Here is a 15706-nt window from a genome sequence, read left to right as displayed (position 1 = left end):
GACGCAATTGAGAGGAAGCTTTCTTTGGTGTTCTTGAAAAAAGCACTGGAGCTGAGGGGCCGGAGTGCTTGTGACAAGACTCGAGCTCTTTTCCCTTTGTCTTTTCGCGAATTTCCGTCGCGCTTCGACGATGAAACCATTTTAGTGATCATACAAATCATTTGGCAAAAATTTGGATGGGCCTCCTCCGTTTCGATTATTAATGGGGCAGCGGACACAAGCAGGCCTACTGCCTGTATTTATTATTATTATTTTTAACCTTGAGCTTTTTTAATTTTCTAAAAAGCAAAAAAATAAATAGATAAATAAAGTAACAAGCAGGCGTAGTTGGAACCTTTTTTTTTTTTTTTTATCACGGGTACTTGTTATTCTGTTTTGCTTTCTTAGAAGTTCATGTACTAAAGAAACGGCCCTTTGGAGAGTAAGACACTTCGAATTGTTTCTTGTCCCCAGTCCGTAGAGTTCTTGATTTGTGAAGTATTCTTGGAAATGAATATTGGAAAAAAATGACGGATGACTTGCACTTTCTTTCTTAGTTTAGTAGAACAATGTTAGTTTCTCCAGTTCTTGATGTCCAAAAAGCCTTCAATCAGCTTAGTTCTGTGCCACGACATCTGATTGGCTCCTCTTACCTTGTAATGGATGACAACTAAGAGATTTTGTCATAGGATGCAAAGCATGGGACAACTACAGGCGTATAAGCGTGTGACAGGGGGGCCACAGTTTTGGCTCTTGCATCTAGAGATTCAAAATCCGAAGATTTCAATAGGCGGGGACACATTTTTCCGTTGAAGTACAGGGAGGGTGGTGTCCTGAAAAGAGCTGGGCATGCAGAGGCTTCTGTTGACCTTGCTATGTTAGCTGAAATGGAAGCGGTGGCAGTTCTTTGTGAGGTAGTGGATGATGATGGCTCCATCGCAAGGTTGCCTAAGCTTCGTGAGTTTGCACTGCGGGAGAACTTAAAAATTGAATCAATTGCTGATCTAATCAGGTAAGATTCTCTTCCCAGCAGTCCAATGCAAATATTTCTTAGGACAGGCAGTTCCCAATCAAATCCAAATTTCAATGAGCTGGTGCTGCAAGATTACCAACGATGACTAATCTATAGAGGAACTCAGTTACAAAATTTGCGATTAACCATGATAAACTATAAGTTATTAGCTGAGCATCATCATTAGTACTAGCGATCCAAAGGTTTAGATTTCTTTGCTTGATTTCTTCCCCTCGTAAAATTTAAATTGCAATCTCATCGAGCGGCTTAAAAAATAGAATGAAAAATGACCACCAGTTGTCTATAATTATTCATATAGCAAAACCGAATTAGGAGAACAAATGGACAAGGACAGGCCACGACCACACACGCACGTGATAAGTAGCATCTTTAATCTTTTTCGTAATATTAATATTTCCATCGGTATTTGTATGAGGGGGCTTCTGGGAATCAACACAGGCTGGCGATTAGAATTTGAAATGTTTATGACATCTTCAAGCAAGATGTAACTATTAAAATGATTCGACTTTGAATCAGTGCTCGTGTACTAAGTACTTTATGCGGCCCATCGTCAATGATATACCAAATGTCATTAGTAAAATAAACAAAAGGGCAAGATCAGGCCACATTCACGTGACATGTGTATCTAGAGGTGACAATATGCATAGAAACCCATTTTCCAAATTTTAGTGTGATCGGTTGTGTATGAGACACTTCACTTTAAAAACCTTTTTTTTGTCGAACACTTTAAAAACCTTTTGAAATGATGTTAAGGGTGCGTATGGTAACGCTCCAAAGTGTTCTGGGAACACTTTTCAGAAATGGGAACACTTTTGGAGCAGAAACGAGAAACAAAAAATACTTGTTTCTTTGTTTCCGGAACACTTTTTATCAAAGCTTTTGAACACATTTCATAACGCAAGAGGAACACTTTTTGCAACCATCTGTTCCTGGACTACTCTTTCACACTTTCAAAGATGACGACTTTTTATCAAAGCTTTTGAACACATTTTTTTTTTTTAGTTACCAAACGCGTTTCTGTTCCCAAAAATCGTAGCTGGGAACAGAAACAGAAAAAAATGTTTCTGTTCCAAAAGTTGTTCCGGGAACAGAAACGTTACCATACGCACCCTAAATCATCAAAACCGAACTCTGCGTTAGCTACACTCAACCCATTTTGAGTTTAATAAAATGATCAAATAATACATTACCACTATAGTGGGGAAGATCTCCTTTCGGTGCCTCCCAATAGTATCAAATTGAAAGTCGAAGATATTTATAGTAATACGATTCACTAGATTGTGTAGTAATTGTCTTATTAGTCCTTTACTTGACAGTCACCATCACCTGTTCGAGTCTCTGGATCCTTTCCTCCATGGGTAATGGATAAAACACTGCTAAGTACTCGTTCTAAACCCCCCCTCCTTTTGCAAGTCAATGAGATCATAATAAAAACGTAGAAGTAACACTATATTTAAGCTTATTGAACAGGAAAACATATTGAAGTAAGTTTTAAAATGTTATTCATATCGAAACAAGCTCCAAAACATAAAATATCTGTGTTTTTGGTTCTATATATTGGCTAGCATTTTGCGTTAATGTTCTACTTACTGACATATTAAGACTTGGGCTAACTTACACCTTGTATCGAATTAATGTTGTCCAATATTCGAAAATAAGTCCTAACCCCTCCTGTATTATTGTTCAAATCATCCCTTTAAGTTGAAAGTAAAACTCAATTTGCAAGAAGAAATGTCAAATTATTCCTAAACCTGTATATTTATTATGACTATTTGAAAAAGTTATGACTATTTCTAACAAAAAGATGTCTCGACTAATTAAATATCCGAAGGGTGTTGTCTTTATAATTAAGTTGATAAAGATCTTTTGCATAATAACTTCCTAGTTTATGAGAAAAAGTTCATAATATCTATGTCCCATGTATAGGTTAAGTTCAGGTCTTTAGCTTGTATAGGTGCTTTAACCAATTTGCACGTATTTTGTGTGATTCGAACGAGCAACCTCTAACTCTTGAGTTGCAAATTTTGCAGCCCCGCAATCCTGGGATTAAGAGCATAATTTTATTATCATAAAGAATAAGTTAATTTTGCACTGTGCATCCTTTCTTAAGGTAATGACGAAGTGTACGATTATCATATCACCATTTATATTCAGTAATTGCAAGATGGAGATGCTAAGCAAGTATAATATCTTCATTGTGAAGAATAAGTGTATTTGCATTATGTACTATTTTTTTTTATTTGGAATAGATGAGAATTTGATGGAATATTTGACAATTATTTCGAATTAGGAACTAGAAGGTAAGAGAGTTACTGCTAATAGTATAGATTAATATTCCAACGCATATTTTTACACAAAAAAAAAAATCAAACTTAAAGTACAGTCCGCATGGTTTTAAGTTATATTTCATCGAACCTTATTGTAATTTCGACATAGTATCTCACACGCTAATTCATTTCGTACCAATTTTTGTCATAGGGATGTTATAAAAGTATGAGATCGTCGATTTTTCTCCATTTCAACGTGAATGCCTCTATAGTTTGTACGTAATAAAAAGAAGTGTTGACAAATAATCATGATATAACAAACTTCAAAAAATTAAAAAACAAAGAAGAATAACTAACTTGACGAGGGAACAAAGATAAAATACATTAAAACTAAAGTTCATGCAACAAACGGACATCTTGGTATCATTGTGAATGTGTACGTGATATCCAATGACTTTGCTCGTCACGTGATTTTTTTTCCTTTGGCATTATCGCGTCCCATCTTTTTAGACCGTGAAATGCGGATCTTCTCACTCGGTAGGACATTTACTTTGCTTAAATTTTTTTGTTGTTTATCGAGCCAGCTTCGGTCTTTGTTTCTTTGTGCCTTTTAAGGCCCATTTTCTTTTTCTTAAACTTTGATTTGGGGTTCAAATAATTATACTTAAATGAAAGATTCCCTTTTGCACCTTAGTTTCCCCAATTCCAAGGATTAGTTTTTGGTGGGAACGCCACTGCCTAGTGAAAACGCACGAATGCCAACACCTTTTCCTCTAGGGTACATGCTTCGCACGAGATCTGATTCACTTATTGTCGGGCAACCATGTGCACCAAGCTGGATTATGATGTAAAAAAAAGGGTTCATCGTCTTTTGATTCCCAATAAAATAAAGGTAAATCAGTCATGAAGACGAAAGAGGACATATTTTTCTCAGAAATCTAAGTGGGCCAGAAGCATCAATGAAAAGCAAAAGGGGTCGCATGAAATACCTTACAACTAAAGTTGGACCGTCATCTCGATTAAGCTTCCATGATAAAGCCCAATCCATTTTACGAACTTCGAAATGTTGGTCAGCCCAATTCATTTTAGGTCACCTCTCACCTGTAGTAGCATCATATTAAGATGTTCCCAACTTTTTTCTGTTGATAACCAGACAATTGAACCATGGATGACTAATCTATAGAGGAAATCAGTTACGAAAATTAACTCCAAATACTCATGGCCACTGCCACTCATCCAAGCATAATGAAATTCACTAACCACATAAAATTTACTAGAAAATTTACTAAGGATATTGAAAAATTCTCATTTTTCAACTCAATCAATGGTGATCGGGGACTCTTCGAACACGACACGATATCATCCCGATCAATTAGCTCAAACACACAGACGTTTTTCTCTCACAAATGCGGACCAATAGATGGAGAAGAAAGCTGTTGGGGCGCATGGATAGCTATTGAACTATGCTAGCCATGATCCGCCTAAATACACGTGTCATGATTCTCTTGCTTTCCTGTATATGTTTCTTGGTGAATCCGTAAGCAACAGCCTTGGAATACGCATGTTTTGAACCATATGACATTAGTATAAGCTGCTGAGAGAAGCACAAACAATATAGATTGCTAACTTGAGTAGTTTTAAGGAGCAAATTTAAACTAGCTAATGAAAGCCATCGATCTTAATCTAGTTACCGGTCACAAGCTTTCTTACCGAAATTGGACGTTAATATGTCTTCCGAAGAGGCGGGAATTGGGCAGGGCTTATTCTGGGCGTAGGAAAGCTACTGAAACAAGGCAAAGGCGCATCTTGGATTAAGCGCAAGATATCACATGCTTCCCTACACAGACCAAATCATCTCGGCATCAGTAATGGAACTGGAGATACGCCAGTGATATGTTAAGCTTGGGATCTTAGCACGCGTTTATTCATACAAGTCGGCTACATCACCAACTTGAAAAAAGGGATGTTCCAATTCAAATTTTGCTGGCTAATTCAAGAACAGCAGGATGGCTTTACTGCAGAGCCATAGAAAACCAACTCAGGAAGAAAACTATGATGGTGAAAACATGCTAACACGTCCACAGGCTAAGAACGATGATGGTGAAAACCCAACTCAAAAGAAAACTATGAAATTGGTTGCAGTTTAAGTGCATTAGTTGCTCTTTGATCAATCTGCCGAAGTTGTTGCAGGATCATCTGCCGTACATCTACGTTTCTTTTCATTCTGCTTAAGTTACTGGTAGATGAGCAGCTCACTGTTCAGATTGATACTTGCTTGGCATAGGCAAAAAGGGATGAAGTGAATGGGTAGTGAGGCTGGTACTGGGAGAGCCGGTGCAGGTGTCGAGAATAATTTTGAGAACAGCTATAACGACGTGTAATCTAAATCTACTTGTGTATCGGTCACTAGAGACCAACACCTGTTAGAAAATTGAAGCTTGCGGTGTCAGCATATCTAGTTGAGTTGTCATCGAGAAGGACTTGACTACATCTGATTCAAATCGTTTATGACTTAATAGCACTTTTTCAAATTTTAGAGCTTGATTATACATTAAGCTATCGTTAAGAATTTTTTTTATGCAATTTCCTAAAATAAAAAAAAAAGAAAAGAAAAGAAGAGAGTGGATATCGAACGATAAGAGAGTACAAGGAAAAAGAAACCAAATGAGATGCTCAGGTGGGTTCTAAGTAGTTATGCTGACGTGGCAAATGATAGAGGATTTGCATATTTGGCACATTAATGGTCAATCAATTAGAAATCGGTTATCATTTTAAAAGTCGTTTATGCCTAATTTCATTAAATTATTAGCTAATGCGAACTACCATTTTCCGGGAAGGTCTATTGTCAATGAGAAAGAGGGAAATTGGGAATAGAATCACTTACCTCTGGCTGTGCCTCAGTAACTTCCAGATCTCTACGCCACTTGTAGCATCTGCCCTTCCCTTCATCAATGACTAGACAAGTTTAAAAAGATTCAAAAAAGAAAAAAAAAATTAGAAATGGTGCTTCAACCGTCGAGCAATTTGAAAGTAGAGGCAAGCAACCAAAATAATAATAATAATAATAATAATAATAATAATAATAATAATAATATTGAGAATATCATTAATTGGATCTCCAGGCTAATGTACGGATGAGTCCGGCAAAATGGGAAGGACCTTAGGCAATGAATGTGAATGATGGAGCTCGATTTCGTTTCCGTTTCTGATCGAGAGAACCTTGATTTTGAAAGAGTAACGAGACTTTGAATCTCCATCTCAATTTTAAACAGACAGGTAAAAAAAAAAAGTATGCAATTTACAGTGAGTATGGCATCAAATGGCCCAGGACTGCAGAGACTATGGAGGCCAAGTGTCAAAGGGATGCTCCCAGACAGTTTATGGTGGCTTGCTCCACAAGGAGAGGATGCCTATCGTTACCGTGTTGAGCCACGACGAAATGGATTGTGAAAGATTAGCGACCGATGTTTGTATGGCATTCTAAATTTTCTGCAAAGACGTTAGAGGAACATTTGAAGTTGAAGTATGGGTCGGCTATGCCAAAGGATCAAATGCTATCAAGCAAGGCGCATTGCCCCTCGATATGATCAGATGTATGCTCGAGGATCGTCACAAAAGCTGAGGTTACTGCAGGACCATCTAATGGGTGTTTCAATTTCTTTTCACATTGCCTAAAAGATTCTGGTAAATGAGCAACTTACTGTTCTCACGGATGCTTGTTATAGGCGAAATAGGGACTGAGCGAATGGTAGCGAAGCGTGGTCTTGTGAGAGGTGCTGCAAGTGTTGAGAACAATTTGAGGACAGAAGCTATAATAAATTTATAACGACCCGTAATTTAAGATTCAAATAGAGCTTAATTTTCCAGGAAACTTGTTAGATCCGAATCTTTTCAACATGACTATGTCAAGCGAAGCAGATTCTTGTCTTGTTAATATTCTATTCAATGATCCGTTATTCTCTCAAGATTGGGCTTTGTAAATGAAGATTTGGTGGGCTCAGAGGGCCTTCCCGAGCCCAACAGGTCCACTCCCATTATCTTTTATTACTTCGTATTTTCCGATGACCCATAATTTGCATGGGTGACTTTCTTTTGATACCTTTTTCGGACTTCAGTTCAAGAAATTGAACTAACGTTTGGACCCAAGAAAAAAAAAACTAACGTTTTAATACTATATGTACCAAAGCCCGTCCTTTGAGCGATCAACCAATAAAAAGCTTAGTAATTTGAATTCTAATATGTTCTTCAATCTCTTTTAGGTGGTGGGTGGATTTAGGGTTGAGCAAGACAGAGTTTTATCGAGATAAACTGATGTAGCATTACTTATTGAATGCTTTAATGGTCTATGAACCGCAATGTGGAGCTTTCGAAGAGATGAGCACCATGCATGATGGACGAAGTTGATGACGTTTTCGGCTAATGGGAAGAACTTTAGCTATTGACGATATTCATAGAGAGGTTAGTGCGCGATAGTATCCTAATTTCCTCGAGATTTCGCGCTTGCACTTACATAAAATTGACACAAATGTCATGCTCGTTTTGGAAATGTTGCAGATGGGGTGTCGCCGAAATCGACGAGCTTCCTCCAACGATAAGGACTTGTTTCCTCGCCATGTACAACACTAGCAATGAAATTCCAACATCATTCCCTACTTGCACAAATTTGTACATATCACCCCTCACTAAGTTAGTCCATTGCTGTTAAATTTGCAATTCCAATCTTCTGCTTCAAATTCTCCTTCTGGGTCATCAACCTCCATATAGCTATAATTTAGTTTCGGGATCACATCATGGCTATAACTTTTCTGCTTTTAAAGGCATTTCACATGTCTTTGTCGCTGCGTGGATCGCTATCCAAAGCGCTGCAAGAAATGCGACCCCGAGTACCGCCGCTCATTTGATGGATCAGCACCATTGTCAAAACGAGAATCCAAAGTATGAAACACTTTGCCTATTTTGCAAGGCAACGGGTCGTACCCATGATGAAACTAGAGTTAACAGCTAATGAAAGTTACATTCTATCCATAATTCCCAGAAGTACACTCTGTATGCTTTCGTCTGCGATGTTTGAGGAATGTTGGACGAAGCAAGACAGTAATAACAACCGATAGCTCAATAGCCAGGAAGCCTCATCTCATGGTAATTTCCCCGTATATTAAGGAAGCAGTGCCCGAAAGCATCGGATTTCAAGGCCTTTGTCCACGGACGAAGACCCAAAGCGAAACTGTATCGGTCTACGAATCTTCAATTTGGACTTGGTTCGCAGCCTCTCATCCACTCAAAAGCAAAGCCTATCTCCTGATTTTGCACGTATCTTTACTTCATATTAGTAGCGAATTGCTCTTTATCGTCCATCAAATTCTAATATATGCTGGAGAAAGATTGTCCAAAAGCGATCTTGATCCACATTCACATTTGAGTATACCATCCATTCTTTCACTAGAATAGCGATCGGAGCCGCTTGAAGAGAATATTTTCTAGATGAACGTTGCTTATTATGATCCCTATGAAAATACCGTTCCTTTGCAGGAGTCAATTATGTCCAGGGAAAGTACCAAGTAGTCATTTTTGGAAGGCTATTTATATTTTAACTAGAAAACATTAGGAATCTAATTTATACTTAATCTAGAGTCTTTTGCATATTTCATGGAAACAGAGTTGGCATGGTGCAGGACATTCTCTCTTTCCTTTTCTGTGACCACCTCAATGGTGACAGATACTACTTGAAGGAAAATACTAAAATCTCTGTTAGATCAACTCTCCACGGTACGTATGAGCTCGATTCACACTTTGTCGGATCAAGACACGTGTACCAGGAATTTCGGAAGACGCAACTTCACTAGTCTCCAGAAAAACATCAGGAAATACATCGTCATTCCATTACTTGCAGCAGAAAGATTTGCTTTCTTTGATCTGATTAACTAGACAAAACATAGTGAAGCAGAGATTTTTCTGCAGGCATACCAAAGTTTACGCCTGAGTCTCGACATTCTTTCTGAAAATGGAGACTTTGAGTTCAATATCATCATTTCTAACAAGCTCGAACACACAGATATCTCCTTTCTTTACGGGTGTTCCTCTCTGAAATGTGGCCCGACCAGCAGAGAGCTTTCCCGGGCCATGCTGTGGGTAGTACAGGAGCTTCACTGGCCATGATCTGTCTAAATGCTTAAAAGTTGCCATTTGCATGCTCCCATTGATGCGTCCCTTCAAAAAACCGCCTGGAGCAGTCCGCAGAGTTGGTTTTTTATCAACAAATGTTCTTTAAGTAAGAACATAAAACGTATGATGATTGATGACTAACCCAAGAAATGTTAACCAGACCATATTTTTATAATCTCATAGGAAAACCCGAACCACATAGGATACGATGGTCCTTTACAAGGAGGTAATAAATTTCACTCCTGTCCAAATTTTGCAAGTAACAACTATTATCTCGGGATCTTTTCTTACCGCATCATGCTTTAGATTATTTGACCGGATAACTACTGTGAAGGAAGGATAGTGCAGCTCGTATTTGTTGGCTTCTTTGAGAGCCGTAGTTACCCGCGAACGTTTAGAAGTGAAGGTACAAGAAGCCAGCATGGCAGGGCACACCTTATGTTTGGAACTTTCCATCCGATCTGAATCAGTCAGGCAGAGAACGTAAGAAAAAAACGAGGCATTACTAATAGGCTAAGATTCACACACCTTTTTAATCGTGTGCTAAAAGCTTCGGTTCTTGATCGGTTTGGAAGCCTTTCGACTTGGAACCTAGTCCGAGATTACAATGATCATTAACATCTCCCATTTTAGGCAGGACAAATTCGACAGGGTCGAGGTTCGATTTCTTGCCGTCATTAGCATTCATTAGCGGATAATCTATCTCCGTTGCCCTTTTGTCAAATATGAGCACGTGAAAATCCAAGTCCCCGGCGTACTTGAAGACTAAGAAGTGGCCCTCACAAATTGAGTAATGCTCCGCAAATTCCTTCCATCCCTTGGATAACCAATCCATATCATCCCATTTTTCCAATTCCACACTTCAACTTCCACCGTTCGGAACCCTCAAACGCACCATTTCGGGAAGATACTTGCCATACTTTCTCATAAACATCTTCCGAATACCCTAGTTTCTCATAAACAAGCGGTACCGGATATGTTTTAACACGAACCGACTCGAAAGAAAAGGCTAGTGCGTAGAACGCATCGGCCTTCCAAGCCTTGGTAATTGCAAAAGAATGTTTAAACAAAAGAGCTTACAAGCCTGCCGGTGTGAAGTGCGTGAGAGGGTATGATCTTGAAGAAATGAGGTGTCTCCGGTGCAAAACTTCGCCGGTGGTGTTCATCTTCTCTTTGGAGGCGAGAAGTCATCCCTCAAGCACAAGTTGTGTAACAATCTAACTATAGCATTGTTCCGTGGGGGCTTTATATGAGCCAACTTAATTAGATGAAGCATTTATTTGGAGAAGACATTTGTTCCTGGGATTGCAGGACAACTACCTCTGGGAAGTCGTTCATGTTCTGCAATACGAGTGGCAACAACCAGATTAGCTCATCATTACGACGAAGAAGAGTCAATGATACATAGAAAGCTCGTTAAGAAGAACGCATGGGGAATCGAAGGCATCAAAAGTGGGACGATGTGGGAGTTGATCGAAATTAGACCAAGAATAACTAACCGACTTCGATGGGGACTAAGTGGGCTAGCTTACTCACCATTGAGATTTCGACAACTTGTTCAATTCCTTATATTAGATCCTTCGAGAATATGGATGAATCAGTATGAATCGACAGAGGTCGTAAAGGGGCAAGGAACGTAAATGACAAAAAACTTAAAGGTGCGGAGATTAGACGCAATCGTGGCTAGCCATGTAAATGCAAGGAAAGATAAATTACAGCAAAGTAAAGATAAATCTAATTATAAAAAGACGTTGAGTTCTATAATTGATTGAGAGAGGTTTACAAGAAATATATAGGTTTTTGTAACGGTTTACAGATAGTTACATATAATGGTTAAAGACAGCGGTTAATGAATTTGAAGGACTAAATAACTCTCTAATCCTATTTGGGGTTACAAGAAATCATTCCATAATCTCCTACTATTAAGCAAAAAAATGCGTATAAACTTTTTTGTCATTGGAGTATTAAATGCTCATATGGAACCTCGATCTACCTATATTGACGGGTCTAAAAGCATTGTTGTGTCCCTACCTTTTTAAAATGGGTTTGGCCAATCGAGAATATCAAATCTAGCTCATGACGAATTAATAGGCTAATTATTCAAGATCACTCTTTTCGTCATATTAGTAGAGCCATACTCTGAATTGTCCATCAGATTCTAACATTTAGCAGAGTAATGTAGATAGGGAATTAGAAAAATTGCCTCATTTGTAAATGTCCGTAGATCTAGATTTAAGTCAAGCAGTCAGTTTATTAAGAAGAATTTAGATTCAAACTTGAGAGCCGGAAATTGAGACTTTGAACACTACTACATTGTCTCCATCAACGGCGGCAAATGCTCGCCAACCGGCAGAGGAGAGCGTCACATGCTCGTTTGGATAGCTCCTTATCTTCACCGGCTACGATCTTTCTAAATCTCTAAGAGGTCGCAATTTGTTTGTTTTCCTGAATATGTATCTTGATGAACCTACGAAGAGTACTCTGCCCCATGCATATTCTCAAGCAAATTTAATGAATTTGAGTGATTGTTTCGGAGATTGTATAGAGTTTGTAGGACAACCAGAGGCAGCTGAAGACTAGAGCAGAGCATGAAATTATCATCTTAAGGAGATGAGATCCAATTAGTATAAAGAATCACTCCATCATCGAACTTTTCTAGACAACGTAGTTGGTGCGGGACCATTCTTTCTTTCCTTTTCTGAGACCACCTCAAGGTGTTGACACCTAAATTTTGACTAACCTTTTATTTTGCATAAAAATCAGGAATTAAATTTTAGTTCCTACAAAAAATAATTAACTTAATTTTCATATTTATTTTAGCATACATTGCATTCACATTTTAATCGGACCAACAGTGGACGGATTAGGACTTAATTAAATCATTTGAATCGAGCCTTGAGGGAATGCAAAATTCAGCTAGGCTCTTCTAGCATATTAGTGGCAGAAAATTACAACGAAAGAATGTAGTTTGGACCTTTAATTGAGCTGAGTGTTAGCCCATGGAAAAAGGCTTTCAATTTAATTCATAACATTTATTCAATGAGTCAAGCCTATAAGCCCACAAGCATTAGGATTGATGAACAAGAAACCTAACGTGCGCTATAAATAGAGCACTTAGGTTTCACAAGAGGGTGGGGCAAAAAAAATTTCTGCTCAGACGCACTTGAGCCTTCACGTGAGATACCGAGAGAAAAGTAAGAGAGAAAGCTTGAGGAGTTCGAAGGTTTTCCCTTCAAGGGTTGAAACCCTCCTCCGTGTCAAGTCTCTTCGTGCTTCCAGCTGCTCCGTCTAGTCTGATCAGCCAACGTGGCGCTAGATTTTGCCACATCTACTCGGACGATTCTAATACCAGCTAGTGTCAAAGCTTTGTCTTTGAGGAGTTCTCTTGGCGTAACATCCAGCAATTGATCATATATTCACAAAAGGCCACGAGGAGGAGGAGAGGTGGACGATCGAAGCGGTGGTTGCTGTGAAGAACAAATCAAGTGAAGACAAAAGAAATAATCCACTAGAACGCAAAGTCAAAGCATCCACATGAGCTCCTGACAAGTTCCACCGAAGCCAGCCCATTGAAATTGTCTTCAAGCGATTTTTGCAGTGTTCTTTTTCTTTTGCAGATTATGTAAAATTCGTTCAGCACTAACAGAGCACCTCACCGAATTGAAGAGTCCCAAGCCCATGCGAGAATACCGCAACAGATCGGCCAGTTTCCATCTGCTGTTCAAGGCCGATTTTTGTCATTGTTAGTCTCAGACTTCTTCGCTGTTCGTGCACTTTTTCCCTGCTGATTCGGCCTCAAATTAGTTGTTGTTCGCTGCTGTGGATCCGCCTTGCATGTCCTAGTTGTGCATACGAAGTATCCTTAGCCGAACGGTCGAAGGGGTTTGCTAATCAAGTTTTTTCGGTTCAAGCTTGAATTAGGTAACATCTCTATCTCAAGATATTCTGAAAATTGATTGCATCATTTGAATGTTTAGATGAACGGAATTTTCGGATGTGATGAGATCATTACCTAGTTTAAAAAATCAGAATCGGAAGTTATCTTGTGAATATCTTGAGTATCATTGAATTTGACTTTGGGATATATTTGCTTATCTTTGGATACATCTTGTGGTTCAATTTGAATATAATTTAAGTCATGATCAGATCTTTTAGGTTTGGATAATTATCTAAAAATTCATTTCAAGTCTCAAGAGATAATCTTTCCTATCTTAAAAGATGTGAATCCTTTGCGGATAGGGGCTTATCCCCTTTAAAATTTCGGCACCCACCCCTAGTTGGCCGAGAAATTATTATTTTTATATACCTTAGTCTAATTCAATGTGCATTGTGGATAACTATCTCGACTTCGCCCCGAAGTACGACGTTATCCGCACATGAATTTGTCTAACCTATCCCATAACTTTGGGAGCGGATCGACAAATTTCATAATATATAAATTCACTATCTGACCCCACCCCCGGGGTACGATGTGAATAAACTACCTTCTGACCCCACCTCCCGGGTACGAAACGAATTCATCGGAAAAATTCGGATTATAAGGTGCATTATGCTCAAGGTTTATTATATTCTTATTTGATTCATTTTTTTTAGTAAAAAAAAATCATAAAAATCATGAAAAAAAAATCATCGTATCTTGACCTTAAATGAATTTTTTCGGAAATTATATCTTAAGATGACTCTTAATATAAATTGGATTTTGACTAATCAATTTGTGTTGATTGTCGGACCAAAAATCATAAAACCGAAAATTCATTAAAAGGTTATGACATTTCATGTGCATTTCACATAGTCTAATTCGTCATGCATTATTATACGTCATTCATGCATTTTCATGTCATCAATATAATCCATATTGCATGCCATGTAGTTCGAAGTTCATGTTCACGCTCCATCAAATTCAATTTTTCCAAAAGTCATTCATGCATTTTTTACTATACCACATGACATAAATAAATCATCTTGCATGTCATATAGGTTAGTTTTCATGTTGCACATCATGTAGTTAGAATTCACTTTCCTTTATATGCATCAAAATACATTTTCTCAATATCATCACTACTCATTTCATATAGTTGAATAGCATTCATCTAATCAAGAAAATACAAAAAGATAAATTGCGCCTAAATTCATTTATTGAAATCAATTGGATTTGCCAATCAAGAGAATCTTCACAAGAATGGTACCGAAAGGGTGTTAATTGAAAAATTAACATAATCAAGTCCCCGAACCTAAATCTCTGGTTAGCAGAAAATAAAGTATTATCCCATACTTTATTTAGGTATCCAATCTACCTTTCGAAAAAGATTAGTGGCGGCTCCAAAAAATAGAAAATTCCTTGATTAAAATCATGTGAACCTAAGTTGCGAATTGGTAGAGCTTGGGAGAGCTCGGGCTAGGCTAATTAATTCATTTAATTAATTTGGTAATCCATTAACCCGGAATTCAATCCGAATTTTAGGTCGCGACACAAGGGTAAAAGAGATTACTTCAAGAAATATTCTCAAATCTCTGCTCAGTTATCGATCAACTCTGCATATTGGCGTGAGATAAGGATTGCTTATGACCTTTTATTTTATTGATCCCATGCTGCAGACGAGTTCGATTTATACTTCGTCGAATAAAGATGCAAACATGCAGAGAGATTGGAATTTTGGAAAATGTAATTTCCCTGCGTAATTTTTACTAGTCTCTAAAAAACCTCAGGAAATTTTATCACCATTCAATCACTTGAAGCAGAAAGGTTTGCTTTCTTTGATCTGATTCACTGAACAAAACATAGCAGACCATAAATTTTTTGTAGGCATACCAAAGTTTACGCCTAATTCTTAACATTCCTTCTGAAAAGGGAGACATTGAGTTCAATAGCATCAATTCTAAAAGCTTGAACATGCAGACATCTCCTTTCTTTAGAGAAGTTCCCGAGCCATGTTGTGTGTAGTGCAGGAGCTTCAGTGTTCATGACCCGTCCGAACATTTAAGAGTCGCGGCTTGCATGCTTCCATCGATGCACCCCTTAAGAAAACAGCATGGCACAGTCTGCAGGGTTCGATTTTTAATCAGCAAATGATCTATGAGTAAGATCGCAAAATGTATGATAATTAACTCAAGTTAACCGGACCAAATTCTGCACGAGTACTATTACCTCAGGATCTCTTCTTACCACATTTTGCTTCAATAGGCTATGTGATAAGCTGACTACCGTGAATAAAGGATTCTGCAACTTGGACTTGTTGGCTGCTTCGGGAGATGTAGTTGCCTGCGA

General features: G+C 38.2%; 1 long non-coding RNA gene and 1 pseudogene across 1 annotated transcript; one reads left to right on the top strand and one right to left on the bottom strand.

The window, feature by feature from the left end:
* LOC115730780 overlaps window positions 1-15706 on the top strand; it is a 67887-nt pseudogene that overhangs the window by 4684 nt on the left and 47497 nt on the right.
* LOC125315149 lies at window positions 9154-15362 on the bottom strand. Its single transcript, XR_007198503.1, has 3 exons — window positions 15275-15362; window positions 12166-12176; window positions 9154-9255 (listed from the first exon to the last, which is right to left on the bottom strand). It is a non-coding gene; the product is annotated as an uncharacterized LOC125315149 (long non-coding RNA).

The sequence above is a fragment of the Rhodamnia argentea genome, chromosome 5 (genome assembly GCF_020921035.1).
Source record: "Rhodamnia argentea isolate NSW1041297 chromosome 5, ASM2092103v1, whole genome shotgun sequence".
Lineage (NCBI taxonomy): Eukaryota > Viridiplantae > Streptophyta > Magnoliopsida > Myrtales > Myrtaceae > Rhodamnia > Rhodamnia argentea.
This window is presented reverse-complemented; position numbering and strand designations above follow the sequence as displayed.